The sequence below is a fragment of the Peromyscus californicus genome, unplaced genomic scaffold (genome assembly GCF_007827085.1).
Source record: "Peromyscus californicus insignis strain IS unplaced genomic scaffold, ASM782708v3 Scaffold_14__1_contigs__length_90479793_seg_2, whole genome shotgun sequence".
In the NCBI taxonomy this organism is placed as follows: Eukaryota; Metazoa; Chordata; class Mammalia; order Rodentia; family Cricetidae; genus Peromyscus; species Peromyscus californicus.
The window spans coordinates 25,702,473-25,718,915 of record NW_026294436.1 but is presented as its reverse complement, the minus strand read 5'-3'; the positions used below and the strand labels follow the sequence as shown (position 1 = coordinate 25,718,915).

At 41.0% G+C, this 16,443-nt stretch overlaps 2 pseudogenes; one reads left to right on the top strand and one right to left on the bottom strand.

Moving 5' to 3' along the window:
- Positions 1-11,431: 11,431 nt before the first annotated feature.
- On the bottom strand, positions 11,432-11,679 carry LOC128109404 (diphthamide biosynthesis protein 3-like; annotated as a pseudogene).
- A 2,000-nt stretch (positions 11,680-13,679) lies between these two features.
- Positions 13,680-16,040, top strand: LOC128109558 (U1 small nuclear ribonucleoprotein C-like; annotated as a pseudogene).
- The last annotated feature ends 403 nt before the right edge of the window (positions 16,041-16,443 follow it).

The window sequence follows — 16,443 nt, the reverse complement described above, 5'->3', positions numbered from 1 at the left end:
CCACAGCCTGTGGGGATTCTGTTCCCTCAGGCACTGACTCTTTCAAAGCTACTAAGGGAACTTATCTAAATCTAAAGAACTCAATGATTCAACATTCAACCATTTAGGTGGAATTCTGCTCACTCAGAGAGGCTGAATAGCTAGTAGCTAACCTTCTCCCTTTGCCGGAGTCTTCCAAAAAACCCAGCTACTTCTCTCAGCCCTCACTTAAAAACCCTTGCTCCACGGGGTTCTCCCTTACCACTTCCTGTCAGCTACTTGCTGACTCAGCCTCTTACTCCCAGGTTAATTTTATTTAATCAAACACATCTTTGAATTGTTAACACAAGCAGTAAGAAAAAATGCAACACACTTTAAAATAATATTCCCCAACAAAACACTTCTTAGAAAAGATTTATTTCTTATTTTTCACATATGTGGAGGTTCCTTTGTGAATATATGTGCGCCATGAGCACTCAGGTGCCTGTGGAGTTTGGAAAAGGGTATCATCTCCCCTGGGGCTGGAGTTGCAGGTGGTTGTATACTGTCAGGCATGGATTCTGGGAATTGAACTAAGGTCCTCTGCAAGAGAACTGCTGAGGCGTGTCTCTAGCCTAGGTATACTTTAGATAGCAGTCACAGACCGGGTAGTGACTGTAGTCTGAGAAATGAGTCCTTAGGGATCTTTTTCATCATGTGAGTATCACAGATCCCACTTGCATAAACCAAGAGGTTATGACATCACCAGTTGATTTGTTCTTCTGACTCCATCGTAGTAGAGGCTGGCTGTCATCGCTTAAAACGTTATGAGACATATGACTTCCTATTGCTACGTATTAAATAACAAAGAAGCGCATTTTCACGTCTTTCTTTAGCGCCTGAGAAAAGCAACGAATTACAGGAAGTCTACATTTCCATTTAATCTTGGCTGCTTTACACACACAATCACCACTTTATTTTTGTGTGTTTTTATGAAGTGGATGGAAATGCATACTATAGACCTACTTGCCAAAGAGATTTAAATTTTTCTGACATATTTTATGCTATTTGCCATAAGATCTTGCTTTATCAACTCGACTACATGAAAGGAGCTTCTTATAAACTTAATGAGCCAAATATGTAACTCTAGTTTTCTGATGAAAATAGAACATAAGATGCAAAACAGTAAGAAGTACAAGGGAATTGAGTGTATTTCTCATTTCCCAAACTTTTCTTATAAAACCAACAGGTTACATCAGTGAAATGATGAGACTAGACATCTTGCTAAGACCATATTGTCACACACAAAATGGAGAAGGGACTTTAATAACTGTACCGAGGCTCCTGGAACATTGGGGTATTTTTCAGTTCTCTGCATCTAACATAGTTAGGAAAAAGAGTCACTACAACTGTTGGCTAATAAGTATGTTGGTTAAACATACTTATTTTTCAAGTTACAAAACTGATCTAAATTTATAGTATGCAACATGATCATGGTCTAAATACATTCATCACATTGTGGAATGGCTACATCAAGCTATTGGAAGCATGCCTGATACTCATTTATTTGTTAGCACACTTAAAACCCATTCTTTTTGCAACATTTGAATATGCAATTGTGAAAAGTTTTAAATGATAAATCAGTTTTTACTTTGCCATGCTATTTAAAATATGTGAAAGTATTAATTAATACTGCTATAATGAAATTTCATTTTTTGCTTACTTGTTATTTAGGCAATGTCTCAGCACTTCCTTCAATGAAAACAGGTCAGACTGACTGAAACTAACAAGTTCAAGTTAAATTTTGTTTCATTCCAGGGAAATATCATATTTATGCAAAGACACATACTATGTTAAAGGCTCCATTTCTCATTAAGAGTAGTATTTCTATATTGGTGAACGATGGCAAAGGCCTGTAATTCCCAATCTTCAGAAGTTGAGACAGGAGGATACAGAGTTGAGGTCTAACCCCAGCTATATATATAGCCATCACTATAGTGAGTTCAAGGCAGGAGAATCCAGAATTGACTTCTAACCCCAGCTACATACAGCTAGTCTTGACTACAAGAGACTGTGTAAAACAAAACAAAACAAAACAAAATGTTTTATTTTCATTTAAAAATTTACTCTTTATCTTTAATATCATAATTAGAAAGTTTGAAGAAGTAAAATAAAACCATGTCCCAGTTAAAATATCATCAGTCATAGTATGTATTTAAATATTTTTACAATTTGAATCTGAAAAATTCTAGATGCAGAATCCAAATGAGATTTCAATGCCAAATAAGTATTTGCTATTTAAATGCCAAATTACACAAATTTTGCCACAAAGCAGTACAGTGTGTTCAGTAAACATGCTTTGAAGCATAAAATACATTATACTTTGGTAAAATTATAAATTTGAATTTAAGAAGAGAAAAGCAAAGAAGTTAATTCCAAATGCAGAAGAAAGGTTTATTTGTACATTTATTAGATGATGGTGGGGATTAAACTGTCATGTACTTACTTAAATTCCAGCTTGATTTTTTTTTTTTTTTTTTTTTTTGGTTTTTCGAGACAGGTTTCTCTGTGTAGCTTTGCGCCTTTCCTGGAACTCACTTGGTAGTCCAGGCTGGCCTCGAACTCACAGAGATCTGCCTGGCTCTGCCTCCCGAGTGCTGGGATTAAAGGCGTGCGCCACCACCGCCCAGCCCCAGCTTGATAGTTTTATGAGCATGAGCTAAACACTTTTAAAGTGTCTTTAATTTCAACATGCCAGCTGGTGTCTGCTACAGATCTTTTAATTATGTTGGAAATTTTAGTTACCGACATAAGAATGATGTAAAGATACCAGGTTTTGGAAACTGTGTCTGAGTAAGAAAACAAAGGGAATTGAAGTACTTGTCTCACAGCAATGGTTCTCAACCTTCCCAATGCTGTGGCCCTTTAATACAGTTCCTCATGTGGCGGTGGACCAACCATAAAATTATTTTCCTTGCTGCTTCATAGCTGTCGTTTTGCTACTGTTAGGAATCATAATGTAAATATCTGTGTTTTCTGGTGGTCTTCAGCCACCCCTGTAAAAGGGTGGGTCAAGGACGGGTTGAGAACCGCTGTCTCACAGCTTCAGGTGGTGGTGTGAATGAGTACAGCGTCAAGGATGGGGGAGATGTTCCTCTTTCGTTCATCTCTTGCAGCCTGATGCAGCAGGACTCAGCAAATAACAGCAATTCTCCACTGGAGAAGGCATAATCCCCAGGCGCTAAGCCACAGAAACCTAAGCAGAACAAAGGGAGCCAGGGAGGGGTAAAGGAAGGAAAGAGGCTCCGCAGAGCAGCAGTGATCCTGACCTGTACCACCCCTAGTACTAAGAAATACATGAAGAATAGCAAAGACACTAAGTCTTGGATTACATATAAAAGTAAGGAAAACTGTTGAAGTTAATTATGATGACATCTTTTTTCTCTTCAACATTCTGTCTGGCTCCTACCCGATGTGATGAGAGGGTTAAAAAAAAGTGAAATTTTAAAAATTAGAAACTGGAAAGAAGAGTTAAGCTGTCATTATTCACAGATGGTGATTTTATGGACTTTAAAAATCCAAGAGTCTACAAGACAACTATGAGAATCAACAAGTACCTTGCTGGACACAGATTACTATACAGATACGTCTGAAGATATACATCAATGATTGGATGAGATTTTTTTTTTAATTATTATTTGCAGTGTTGTTACTCAAACTCCTTCCCTGGGTGACACTAAGGCATATCTACCTCTTCTCCTCAGGTCCCAGTGACAAATGGAGTCCTGCTTCTACCCAAAGTCCCTCTGGAGAACCAATGTGTTTATTGGGCTTCCTTATAGTGCCCAGTGTTCCCTGATCTCTATACTCTGACTCTCCCCAAGGCTACGTGCAGAGTTGCCCTGTGGCCAGGAACAACTGGATACCCAGGCATGAATCCCGTGCCCTATTCCACCTGTCTATGCAGGGCTGCAAACCATGGACCGGCCCAGCTGGGATGATCTTTTGCAAAATGAGGCTAAGCTGGACTCTGCAAGATAGTAGTTGCTTGGCTCAGAGGACAGTCACTTATGACAAGAAGCAACAAAGGAATAAATCTAAAAACAGACATTAAAGAATGTCATACTGAACACAAGCAACTATGACGGAAAGAAAAATTTTAGAACACAAACAATGGGGAAATGCATTTTTATTGGGAGATGAAATGTTATTAAAATGTCAGTTGTGCTCAAAATGATATATAGAGTCAAACACAAAAACAGTCAAACTTCTGAAAAAAAGTTGTATTTTGTGGTATTTGACAAGTTGAATCTATAGCAAAGAATCTAGAAGGGTAACCGAGAAATTTTGTACAGAGGTGCAGACTGGACTGAGGAGATGGCTCAGTGGGTAAAGAGCTTGCTGTACAAGCAGGAGAGCCCAAGTCTAGATGGTTCAGTTCTGCAACCCAGGCCAGAGGTGTGAGAGACAGTAGCTTATGGAAGGCAGGACTTTCTAGGTGGTCGATCTTGCTGAGATGGTAAGCCCTGGGTTCAACAAAAGACACTGTTCAAAAAAAAAAATGGTGATTTGGGAGGCAGAGGCAGGTAGATAAATGTGAATTTAAGGCTTGCCTTGTCTACACAGCAAGTTCCAGGCCTGGCCCAGGAAAGCATTTATAGTCCTACGTCTCAACGTTTACTATAAATTTATAGTTGTTAAGAGATTGTGGTATTGATTCAAAACAAAACAACCAAAATGGAGAAGCCCAAAGCTGACACGTGTATATGGTCCCTTGATTCTAAGCATGTTCCAGCAATTCAGTAAGAAAACGCAAAAGTCTCTTTTTAATGATGATGCTTAAAAAGATGGAAGGAAATGAACTTTGCCCTACTTCATAACCACGGATAAAAATAAACTGAGATTCTTATAGCATAAAATCTAGACAGCAGAACAATGATGATTCTAGTAGAAGACATCAGCAAAGGTCTGATTCATTTGGTGTATTGAGGACGTCTAAAGATAATAAGAAAGACACTAGGTAAAAAAGGAAAGGTTAAAATTAAAATCAGGAGTTCTGAGCCGGGTGGTTAATATCAGTACTCAGTATTTTGATATGTAGCATAGCTATATTTGATATACATACATATTTATGGCTAACATTCATATGAATATCTATGTATATCTGTATGTGGCATACATGTCTATATCTAACAAATGAGTCAATAATCAAAACACTTAAAAACTTCAGACTCATTAATTAGTAAAATAAACACAAAAAGTAAAAAAGACCTTTAGTCAGGCAGTGGTGACACATTCCTTTAATCCCAGCACTTGGGAGGCAGAGATGAGAGGATCTCTGTGAGTTTGAGGCCAGCCTGGTCTACAGAGTGAGTTCCAGGACAGCCAAGGCTACACAGAGAAACCCTGTCTTGAAAAATCGAAAGGAAAAAAAAAGATTCTTAAATGTTACTTCTTGAAAGATGTCCAAATGGATATAAGAATCATGTGAAAAAATGCAAATTAAAAACAAAAAAGTCACAATACACATACTATAAGCCCCAATTTATAAAAATATTAATCATACCAAGTGTTAGTGAGCTTGGTGGTACTGTGACAGAATCCCTACAAAATCTGCAAAGAATGTTAGGTTTCTTCTGACTGGCAGCTGCAGAGGTTTGGATGATCAGTTCCCCTAGTGTCTAGGTGACTGGGGGCATGTGGTGAAGCCAAGCTGTCTGCCATGCAGAGGCCTAGGAACGAAACCACAGAAAGGAAGGGGATGGGGTCTGATGCTCTGATCCTACTTCCCTCTACAAGCCCTCACCTTTGAAAGGCTCTACCACTTCCCGGTCAACCTGTGACTGGTGGCCAAACCTTTTAACACAAGGCCTTTTGGGGACACTTCAGATCTAAACTGTAATGTTATGGGTTGGTAAAAGATTTCTAACAACTGGGGTTGCCACACGTTTTGTGTGAGACTGTAACCTTAATCGAGTACTCGGAAAACATCTTTGGCAGTCCTGACTGAAGCAAAACCTGCACAGCCTCCTCCAACATAAAAAGCCTGCAACCAGTTTGTTGTACTCTCAGGACACCAAATGTGCGTGAAATTCAGACCCGTTCATCAGAGCCCAAACCTGGAAACCTCCAATAATCTACCAATTGGAAATCTGGGTAAATAAACTTCTCTGTGCCCTATAGGAGAATTCTACTCAGCCATGTAAAGAGTAAGCTTTCCATATGCAACATAGATGAGTCCTAGAGACAAAGGTTGAGCAAAAGAAGGCAGGCCCAGGGAAACACACTCTGTACGGCTCCACCCCAGGAAGCTAAGGGATGTGAAACCAGAGCATAGTGACAGAAGCCGTAGGAGAGAATCCCTGTGCAGGGGGTAACAACCCGGAGAAGGATGAGAAGTCCTCTGGAGGACTGAGAACGGTCTAGACTAGGGCTAGGTGGAGGTAACTTGGTTGTATGCCAGTGTGAAGATTCATTAAGCTTTTCTGTTAGTATCTATGCTCTTCACAGAATCAGTACCTAAGCTAAAGGATTTAAAAGTATCAGTGCTCGTTTCTGGTTTCTGTGACTTTGTAAAAATTTTTTGTTTATGTGTATCTGTTTGTGTTTGTGTGGATGCAAGTCATATGTGTGTAGGTGCCTGTTGTGGGTGCTGGGACTGAGTTCAAATCCTCTGGAAGAACAGCAAGTATTCTTAACCACCGAGCACTCTCTCTCGTCCCCTTTCTGTTTTCTATCTACCAGAAAGTCATCAAACACTAGTCCACCGCCGAAGATGACAGAGGGGCTCAGTTTCCAAGGGCAGATGTTCTCTAAAAAGCCCTAGCCTTTGAGGTGTGTAAGAGAGCTGAGTTACTTGTGGACAATAATATGCAAGTCAGTATGGAACAGACTTCCATCCACAACACACACGGTATGTTTGACATTCTCAGGCCTAGTCTTAACTCATTGAAAAGGAAAGTGTGAGTGTGGGATGGGGGCGGGAAGGGACTTTTTCCAGAACAGCCAGTTATCACTCAGAGGGTAACTTCTCCTGACTGTGCATGGCTCAGAGAACATCACAGAAGAGGAAGTAGAATGTAAGAGCAGGAGGTTGGGGAAGTAGGTAACAACAGCTAAGTCTCCTGGCCGTGACACAGCACTATACTCAAGGACTCACTGCAAAGGGCTTGTGCGAGACTGGGCCGGTCAGAATTTCCTGATGGAGACCTCATCCCTCTTTGAGGGAATCTCGACAGTCAGTGGTTGCTAGAGGAAGGAATGGCTCTCTCCACTGGTGAGGGAAGCACTGTTAAGTTGTCCACACTCCAGGGAACTACCTCCCACCCAAGCTCGTGCACGCAACTATTGTGAGTTCAGAGGGCCACCCACATACAAAGGGAAGACGTGAGAATCGTGAAGGGACTTGTTAGAGAGGATTTCGGCAGGAGACGGGGTGGGGATGAGGAAGGTGGCATGGTAAAGAACTGAGATTGGCTATCTATGTGTATGGAAGGGCTAGAGAAAACCAGGGAGAAACGGCAGTGCTCCTTTTAAAGACTGGGCTCACATGACCAAATTGTGTAGGGGCCAGTGAACAGTAGTGAGAGGGCTGACGACCCCTTCCTGTCCTTCCAGGATGGTATAACACCCAGCGTGACCACAGGGACAGAAAAATGGTGGCTTCGGGCTGTATTTCTGCACCACCACTCCACAGTTTACAAGTTTCCAAATAATGAATTTCTCCAACTTTCCTGGCCAGTTCGACTTTCAAGCCACCATGAAGATCCTGCATCAGAAAAGGTACATTCACCCATTAGAATTACTTCAGATGTGCCAATGTCCCCAACTATCTCATAAACACCTGAGTATTCAGACATCGTTTTACCTTTCTATCTACAACTTGAATTCTCTCTGTCATGAGTCCCTTGTTTGTCCTTTGGGTCAGCCTCTCCCAGACATCATCATCCCTATGACAGCTTTCTCCCAGCAGGAAGCTGACTAGATCCTGGGTCTCTGTGCTGATGATTATGATTAACTTCCTGTGCACATCGCTTTCTTTCATTCTAATGAGTTTGATGTGGGGAGGCATCTTTAGAAAGGAACCCAAGATTTTAAAAATCAAGCCCTTACTGAAATGTTAGTTTACTCGGGGACTTGGCTCACCTTATCTCTCTGGTCAAAGCAAGTAAATATTCTACAGTTTCTGCTCCTGACTTTCCCTCTCTTGCTAATCTATTTATACTCCCTTGAATTCGCACATTTTCCTTCTAGCAATTAACCCTGATACACTGTCCTCTCCTGTTACTTCTGACCAAGACACAGAAGTCGACAAAGGGCACCTGCACCAGCCTGTCTAGGGTCTCAGAGCTCTGAGCTAGCACATAGCAGTACCTGGCAGAGTTCACCTCTGGCTGTCCCAGAAGGAGGACAAGATGGCAATCCTGGGAGCAGAGAGAAATGTCAAAGGGACTGTTAAAATGTTATCCACCAGTGTGGATATGTAAGAATCATATTCTAAATGTAACAGTTAGTTTCTACAGTTCTCTTGTAAAACTATGCATCTATGCGCACACACCCTACTTTTGTCTTTTACAGGGTTTCCAGTATTGTTACACATGTGTGCAATAGTTAGATTTTATCTAGAACTGGTGATTCTGTGATAGCCCAAGGTTAGAACACTTCCTACCTCAGGACAAAGTTTAAACATTTCTGTTTACTATGTCCAGAGAAGAATACAGTGTTTGCCCTTCTGGAAAGCCTTCTTAGATGACTCTTTGCCAACCTGTTCGTTTTGCCTCAGAGTCTCCAAAGAGGCCCTTACATCACAGAGACTGATTTCAATACAAAACCCTAGAATCAGATAATCCTCAACCAAATACCATGAGGCTGCTGCTCTGGGGGTTGGGATTTAGCCGCAAGGTCTGTGGCTATCTTCCAATTTAGGTAGATGTATGCTGTCAATCAAATATTTCCTGGTCTTTCAGTTGATTACTGTGCTTTCTTATTTGGAGTTCTAACTCACCTGCTACAGGTCTCCTTGATGGGTTAGGATAGAAGGAGTTGTGTTCTGTTGAACAGGAAGTATGACAGATAACAGGACATAAATGAAAATGTTTAAGGAGAACAGAAAAAGATGAAGTCCAAAGAACATTCATAGCATCTGTGATCATTTATTCTCATACCTTTCCTCTACACAGGTGATGAAATTTAGTGTTTCCAATATGGATAATGGTATTAGAAATACTATCAGGGAGTGATCCTGTATGCTTATACATATAAACAGGCATATATGATCATTCCCTGATTTTTATATATATATCATATGAGAATAAGGATTTTTAAATAAAAAAGAAAAGAATTGTAAGTATAAAATGTGTTGGAATTCTTTTTTCATTTTATTTTTGAGATTATAATTTTTAAGTAAAATGAAAGTCAAGGATCTTAATGAAATAGTGGTTTTTATAATCTAAACACTTTCTATTGGTTGTCCCTACTAATTCACTTATCAGACTACATTTTAGAAATAAAAGAAGGGCCCAAGAATTACTAGATTCCTAATTTTCAACACAAAAAGCTCCTCTTATATTGGATATTACTACTCTCAAGCAAGTGTGATTTCAGAATACCAATGGAACTCTACACTTTTTTTTTTTTTTGCTTCTGTTATTAAAGTATAGGTATTGTTCTGGTTAGTTCTTTGTCAAACTAGCAGAAACTAAGAAACTAAGATTATCTGGGAAGAGTGAACCTCAATTGAGAAAAATGCCTCCATGAGATTGGCCTGTATGCAAGTCTGCAGGGGCATTTTCTTGATGTGGGAGAGTCCAGTCCACTGTGGGTGGTGACACCCGTGGGCAGGTGGTCCTGGGTTGTATAAGAAAGCAGGCTGAGCAAAGCCATGAGAAGCAAGCCAGTAAGCAGTGTTCCTCCATGGCACCTGCTTCAGTTTCTGCCTTCAGGTTCCTAACATGAGTTCCTGCCCTGCCTTCCCTTCATGATCAACTCTAAGCTATAAAATGAAATAAATCTTTTCTTCTCCTAAGTTGTTTTTGGTCAGTGATTTTTTTTGGAGGGGGGGCGGTTCTGAGACAGAGTTTCTCTGTGTTGTTTTGGAGCCTGTTCTAGAACTCAATCTGTAGACCAGACTGGCCTTGAACTCAGTGTTTTATCACAGCAAAAAAAAAAAAAAAAAAAAAAAAAAAAGGAAACCTGACTAGAACATGTATCAAAACAAAATAAAAAGAATAAATAAGAACATGTATTTATTAGAAAGAAAAAAGCTAAAAAAAACATACTATCACTAAAATAAATGTTGTGTTTATAAAATATCTTACAGAAGTACTTAGTTGAAATTAAACTATGGTCATTTACAATATTGTACAAGAAAATTTAACATGCAGCCGATTAGCCATCTTTGATGTAAAATTGTACTAGAAAAAAGTTGAGATTTTATAAAGAAATAAGCATGTTTATACAGTTTGAAAGAACTGATTTTTCAAAAATCACATAACATTGTATTAGTTTCTTATGGCCATTATAACATGTTAACACATGCTTCATGGCTTACCACCATACAAATTCACTGCCTTAGAGTTCAAGGCTAGGAAGTCTAAAAAATACTTAGGGCCCAAAATCATGGGTGATAAGGCTATGCTTCTTCTAGATGCTTTTAGGGAAGTGGTTCTTAACACATGGGTCATAACCCCTTGAGAGTTGAATGACCCTTTTGCAGGGGTCATGTAAGACCATCAGAAAACACAGGTATTTACATTGTGGTTAATAGCAGCAGCAAGACTACAGTTATGAAGTAGCAAAGGAATAATTTCATGGTTGGGGGGTCTCCACAACATGAGGAACTATACTAAAGGGTCGTAGCATTAGGAAAGTTGAGAACCACTGCTCTAGGGGAAGAAAACATTTCCTTGCTGATTCCTCTTTTTGTGATTATTTGTGGTATTGGTAGTCAACCTAGGCAAGGACTCCACTGCTGAGCCTCATTCTCTGCTCCTTTTAAAAAGGGTAGAGCAGTGGTTCTCACCCTACCTGATGCTGCAACCCTTTAATACAGTTCCTCCTGTTGTGGGGAACCCCAACAATTATTTTCTTTTTTAAAAAAGAAAATAATAAATATTTATAAGATAAAATAAAGAGCCTCAGAATTGAAGTGGACAATGCTGTTTTCAGAAAATAAATTAGTTTTAAGATACTGAAATCACGCAACTGAGAGAAAGGAAAAGCACCAGTTTATAAGGCTCTTCCTTCAAATTCAGATGGACAGTTAGGAATCCTTCCAATTCCATGGGATCACGAAATCCAGGTCGGACACGTCACAGACTCACGTGTTTATGATGAATTCAGCAGCTGATGAAGAGCCACACGGAAGAGTCAGCCACAGACAGCTGTCCTATGAAGAGGTTGTGTACTCAGCACTTGATCCATCCACCTGGGCTCCTTCCCTGACGCTCAGAATTTGGGTTCCCGGAGGGTTTCTTCAGCATTTAACTAACTCTTTGTTGACTGAAGGTGCTGGGACTGTTTCTCCACACATAAACTGATCTTTGTCATAAATCACTTTTATAATGAGAGAGCAGCTAGGACACATTGCCACATCTTCTCCATTCTCCAAATCTTCCTTGGTGATAGAGAGTTATCCCCACAGGGGCAGGGGTAGAAATATGTCTCCGAGTCCTAGTCATATTGAAAGTCCTTGATCTCCACCTCATCGTGAAACACCGTCATGGTCATGGGATGGACACCACCTCATCAGTTTGCCTAACTCAGCTGGTGCTGGAAGGCCTGGGCTGCCTGGCTGACCCTGGAGCAGGGACAATCCCCCAACAATTATTTTCGTTGCTACTTCATAACTGTAATTTTGCTATTGTTATGAGTTGTAATGCAAATATCTGATATGCAGGATATCTGATATGCGACCCTTGTGGAAGGGTCATTTGAACCTCAAAGGGGTTGCCACATGAGTTGAGCATGACTGGTGTAGAGAACCAAACACATACGAGGCAAGCACTCTACCACGGAGCTATACACTCAGTCCTTAAAGCGAGGTTACAAGCTTCTTTGGGCGGCCGGGGAGGTGTTGGAAAACTGTTGCATTCTGTTGTCCAAGTCTTTCTCTTAAACTGGACTCAAAAGACCCTTCCGCCTTCCAGCTGGTCAGGTAGTTTTGTTGGTGGTTATTTCATTTTCTCTTTTGTCAGCTTGGAACAAGCTAGAGACATCTGAGCAGAGGAAGGACCCTCATTTGAGAAAATATCCTCATCAGATTGGCCTGTGGGCAAACTTGTGGGGCATTTTCCTGATCGATGATTTGTGGCTGGATGCTAACTGCTCCCTCAGGGGAGGGAGAGGGGTGTGAGAAGACGTGGTGTCAATGACACAGACACTGGGAGTCAGTTGAAGGCAAACAGCAAACTCACATATTCAGTAATGGGGAAGGCCTTATATACCCTCCTCCCAGCACCCAGGCTGTGTCCCAGATCAGGTGGCATTGCGTAGTTGTCCCTCATTGGCTGGGCGTGATCAGGAATCCTAACAGTGCCTGTTGCTAGGCCCTTAGGCAGACTCCAGTTTGGCTCATAAGGAAGTACTTTATGTGCATGCCTTGGCAACTGGTTTGAGCTAATTTCCTAGACTCAATGGGCCTGTCCTACTACAATGATTGATGTAGAAGGGTCCATCCAACTGTGGGTAGTGCCATTCCTGGGCTGGTGATCCTTAAGTGTATAAGAAAAAAAACCAAGCAAGCCAGTAAGCAGTACCCCTCCATGGTCTCTGCTTCAGTTCCTGCATTGGCATCCCTCAATGAAATATGACCCAGAATATGAAAGGCTATTTACCTTTCATAGTCTTTATCACAGCAATAGAACCCCCAACTAAGAGATGCTTCAGTCTCTCCAGTAGCTGGAGCTACCATTTCCCTTTCTTTTAGCTTCCAGGGCCATCTGCAATCCTTAGCTCATGTCAGTAGGACAGAATGTTCAGTTCTCTCCCTCCTCCTCTTCCTCTCTCTCATCCACTCTTTTGTATTTGCTTCCTTGTCACTCTGTCACCCTCTCTGGCTCTAATATCCCTCCCCATGTGACTATATAGAGCCCCATGTGAATGATCTATAATAACTTTTCCTACTTGCGATGACGTCACTTCATCACATCTGCATAATCTCTTTGGCCCTTAAAGCTAATATCTCCACCTGTTCCAGGGATTAAGATAAGGGTATGTTAGGGAAAAAGAGCCACTGCACCTGCCCACTACAGGTAAAATGGTATTTTTAAATTTAAATGTAATACAATATATTTTTTTTTCATCAAGCACTCTAAATTTCTAAAAGATTTTGTTTTAGATTTATGGGGAAATCATATGGTTTATGACAAAATACCATGACCACTCTAGTTTGAGGTATGCATCCAACATTATGCATGTTAATATTAGTGGAGCATAGCCATATACTCAGATGTTCATAGAAGTGATACTCATAACAGCACCAAACTGGAAGCTATCTACATCCCATTGACTGTTGAATTGATAAATTGTGCTGCAGTCACACTAGAAAATTCTGTACAGCAATGAAAATACCTAAATCTAAGCAACATGGGTGAATCTCCAAAACATCATGGCAAGCAACATGATTCAACTCCCCACACAGACATGTACATGTTCTACGTAAAGCTCAAATGCCAGCTAATTAATTAAAAAGATGATGACACTTAGAGGAGGGAGGGACGGATATGGGATTGGTCAGAGGCTTCCGGGATTCTAGTAACATCCCATTTCTTGACCTGGACAAATGTTACTTGAATATACTTTCAAAAGTTCACAGGGCTGTAGCATTGATGATTTATGCATATTCCGTCATTACTTTTCATTTTAGTAAAGAGGTTATGGGAGTTGCATCACAGGTAAAGTACTTGACATGCAATCATAAGGACCAGAATTTGGATGCCCAGAAATCACATAGAGCCAGGTGTGTGTGGTCTGCCTGTAATCTCAGTAGAGGCAGAGACAGAGGTATGGAATCCTTAGATTAAGCTAGCTACCCAGACTAACTGAAACATGGATGACTGGATTCAGGAGTGGTTCTAAGTCACTACATCAGATGGAGAGCCAGCCATGAGTGCACACACACACACACACACACACACACACACACACACACACACACACCTCCCAAAGAGAATGCTCCATCTAAAAAGTAATGCTTCATTTTTCTTAAAATATAAATGAATACAAATAGAAACTTCTCTCGGGTTGTCAAAATGCCAAAAGTTATTGTTAAGGCTTTTAACACTATTTTTCTGTGTTCAAATTATATGCATTGTATCAAGAGAAATAAGCAAATTAGCTACTGCAATTTCACACTTGTCACACATTGAGCTACAATTAAAAATGTATCTTAAATGTGGCATTATGGAAATTCTAAGTACTTTAAGGTATTAGCAAATAAAATTAGAAAGCAGGTTCTCCCATTTGAATCTGAATACTAACAAGTGATATTAATATTTCCACAGTAAGCAGAGGGTTTTTTTTTTTAACCAAGCAATAGTTACCTTTGCTTAGGTTAACCGTCTTTTAATCACCTTTACTTTTTATTATTTAACTTCGTCCTTTAAGCAGTTCATGCACGGGTGCAGGGCTTGCTCTTAGTTCGTCCCTCTCCTGAGCCCTGCAGTTTGTGTTGTGATCCACTGGTTTAACCAGAGCCATTTGTATAACCACAGGTGTGAACCACCCACTGGAGTCTGGTGGACTCACTAGTGGGTATACAACAGAAGGCGATGATCCCTCCATAGCAGCCCTCAGTAAACAACACTGAGGAGAAGTATGCCTCTTGAAACTCTCCTGCTTCCATGACTGATTATTGCTGTGCAGACCCAGTGCAGACAACCTTGGCTCCCGTGATTCCATAATTGTAATGGCTGTGTGTAGCTTGAGTTTTCCTGCCTGGCCCACAGTCAGGACAAATCTCTCTCACCCGCCAGCCCCACAGCCGCTCAGACCCGACCAAGTAAACACAGAGACTTATATTGGTTACAAACTGTATGGCCATGGCAGGCTTCTTGCTAACAGTTCTTACAGCTTAAATTAATCCATTTCCATTCATCTATACCTTGCCACATGGCTTGTGGCTTACTGGCATCTTCACATGCTGTTTCTCATCATGGCGGCTGGCAGTGTCTCTCTGACTCAGCCTTCCACTTCCCAGCTTTATTCTCCTCCTTGTCCCGCCTACACTTCCTGCCTAGCCAATGGCCAAACAGTGTTTTATTTATTGACCAATCAGCAACACATTTGCCATACAGAACATCCCACAGCAGCTGTGCTCATGTATTTAACATCTATGACCTATCAGATAGACACTATATATCATTTCTGTATGCAGATGAGGAACATGAGAAATAGAAAAATAGGCCAACTTGCCTAAAAAATCAAATAAACAATTCACAGAGGTATGATTAAAAAAAAAAAATGAAGTCAATGGGGCTCCAGGCTGTGCTTCAAAGACACAGTGTGTGTCCCCTTCATTCGGTCTTCGGGCTTACAGACTATCAGCATTCATTGCTTCTTGATGGGTGGAATGAAGCTTAAAGATGAATTGTTCTCCGGTCATTTCCCGGCGGCCTGGAACGGGGTAGCCAACGGCCTGCGGAGCAACATGCCTAGCCATCTATGAGAAAGACACACTGTAGTGGTCGGAAACACAAAGAGAATGTGGAAGACTACTACCAGAAATGGGTGGAAGAGCAGGCCCAGAGCCTGACTGACAAAACAACAGCTGTATTTCAACAAGTAAAGATACCTCCAGCTCCATTCTCTGGTCCTCCTCCTGCAGGGGCCATGATCCCACCTCCCCCAGTCTCCCGGGTCCTCCTCGCCCTGGCATGATGCCAGCACCCCACATGGGAGGCCCTCCCATGATGCCAATGATGGGCCCTGCTCCTCCTGGGATGATGCCCATGGGACCTGCTCCTGGAATGAGGACACCCATGGGAGGCCACATGCCTATGATGCCTGGGCCTCCAATGATGAGACCTCCTGCTCGACCTATGATGGTGCCCACTCGGCCTGGCATGATTCAGCCAGACAGATAAGAGCAGAAAGGCTCTTTATCAGTTTACTTCTTGTTCTGTTTCACCAGGAGATGATGCTGCTGAACCTGAGTGTTTTCTAGCTGCATGACAGGAAGGCTTCCCCTTTCAAACAGAGAGAAGTGGGGCAGAAAAGTGCAGCTTTCATTGATATTGTGAAATATGAAAATAAAACTGTCAGCTGTTTTAGTTAAAAAAAAAGATTAATTGTTCTCCAGGTCAAACAGTAGTATATATATATATATATATATATATATATATATATATATATATATATATATATATATATGCTCTTGGGCACATAGAAAAGTCCCTTTTCTCATAGGATGTAGCACACGTGACACTGATTTCAGGTGCTAAGTGAAGTGGGCATTAGAACCATTCCAAGTCCAGTTTTCAGGAGCCC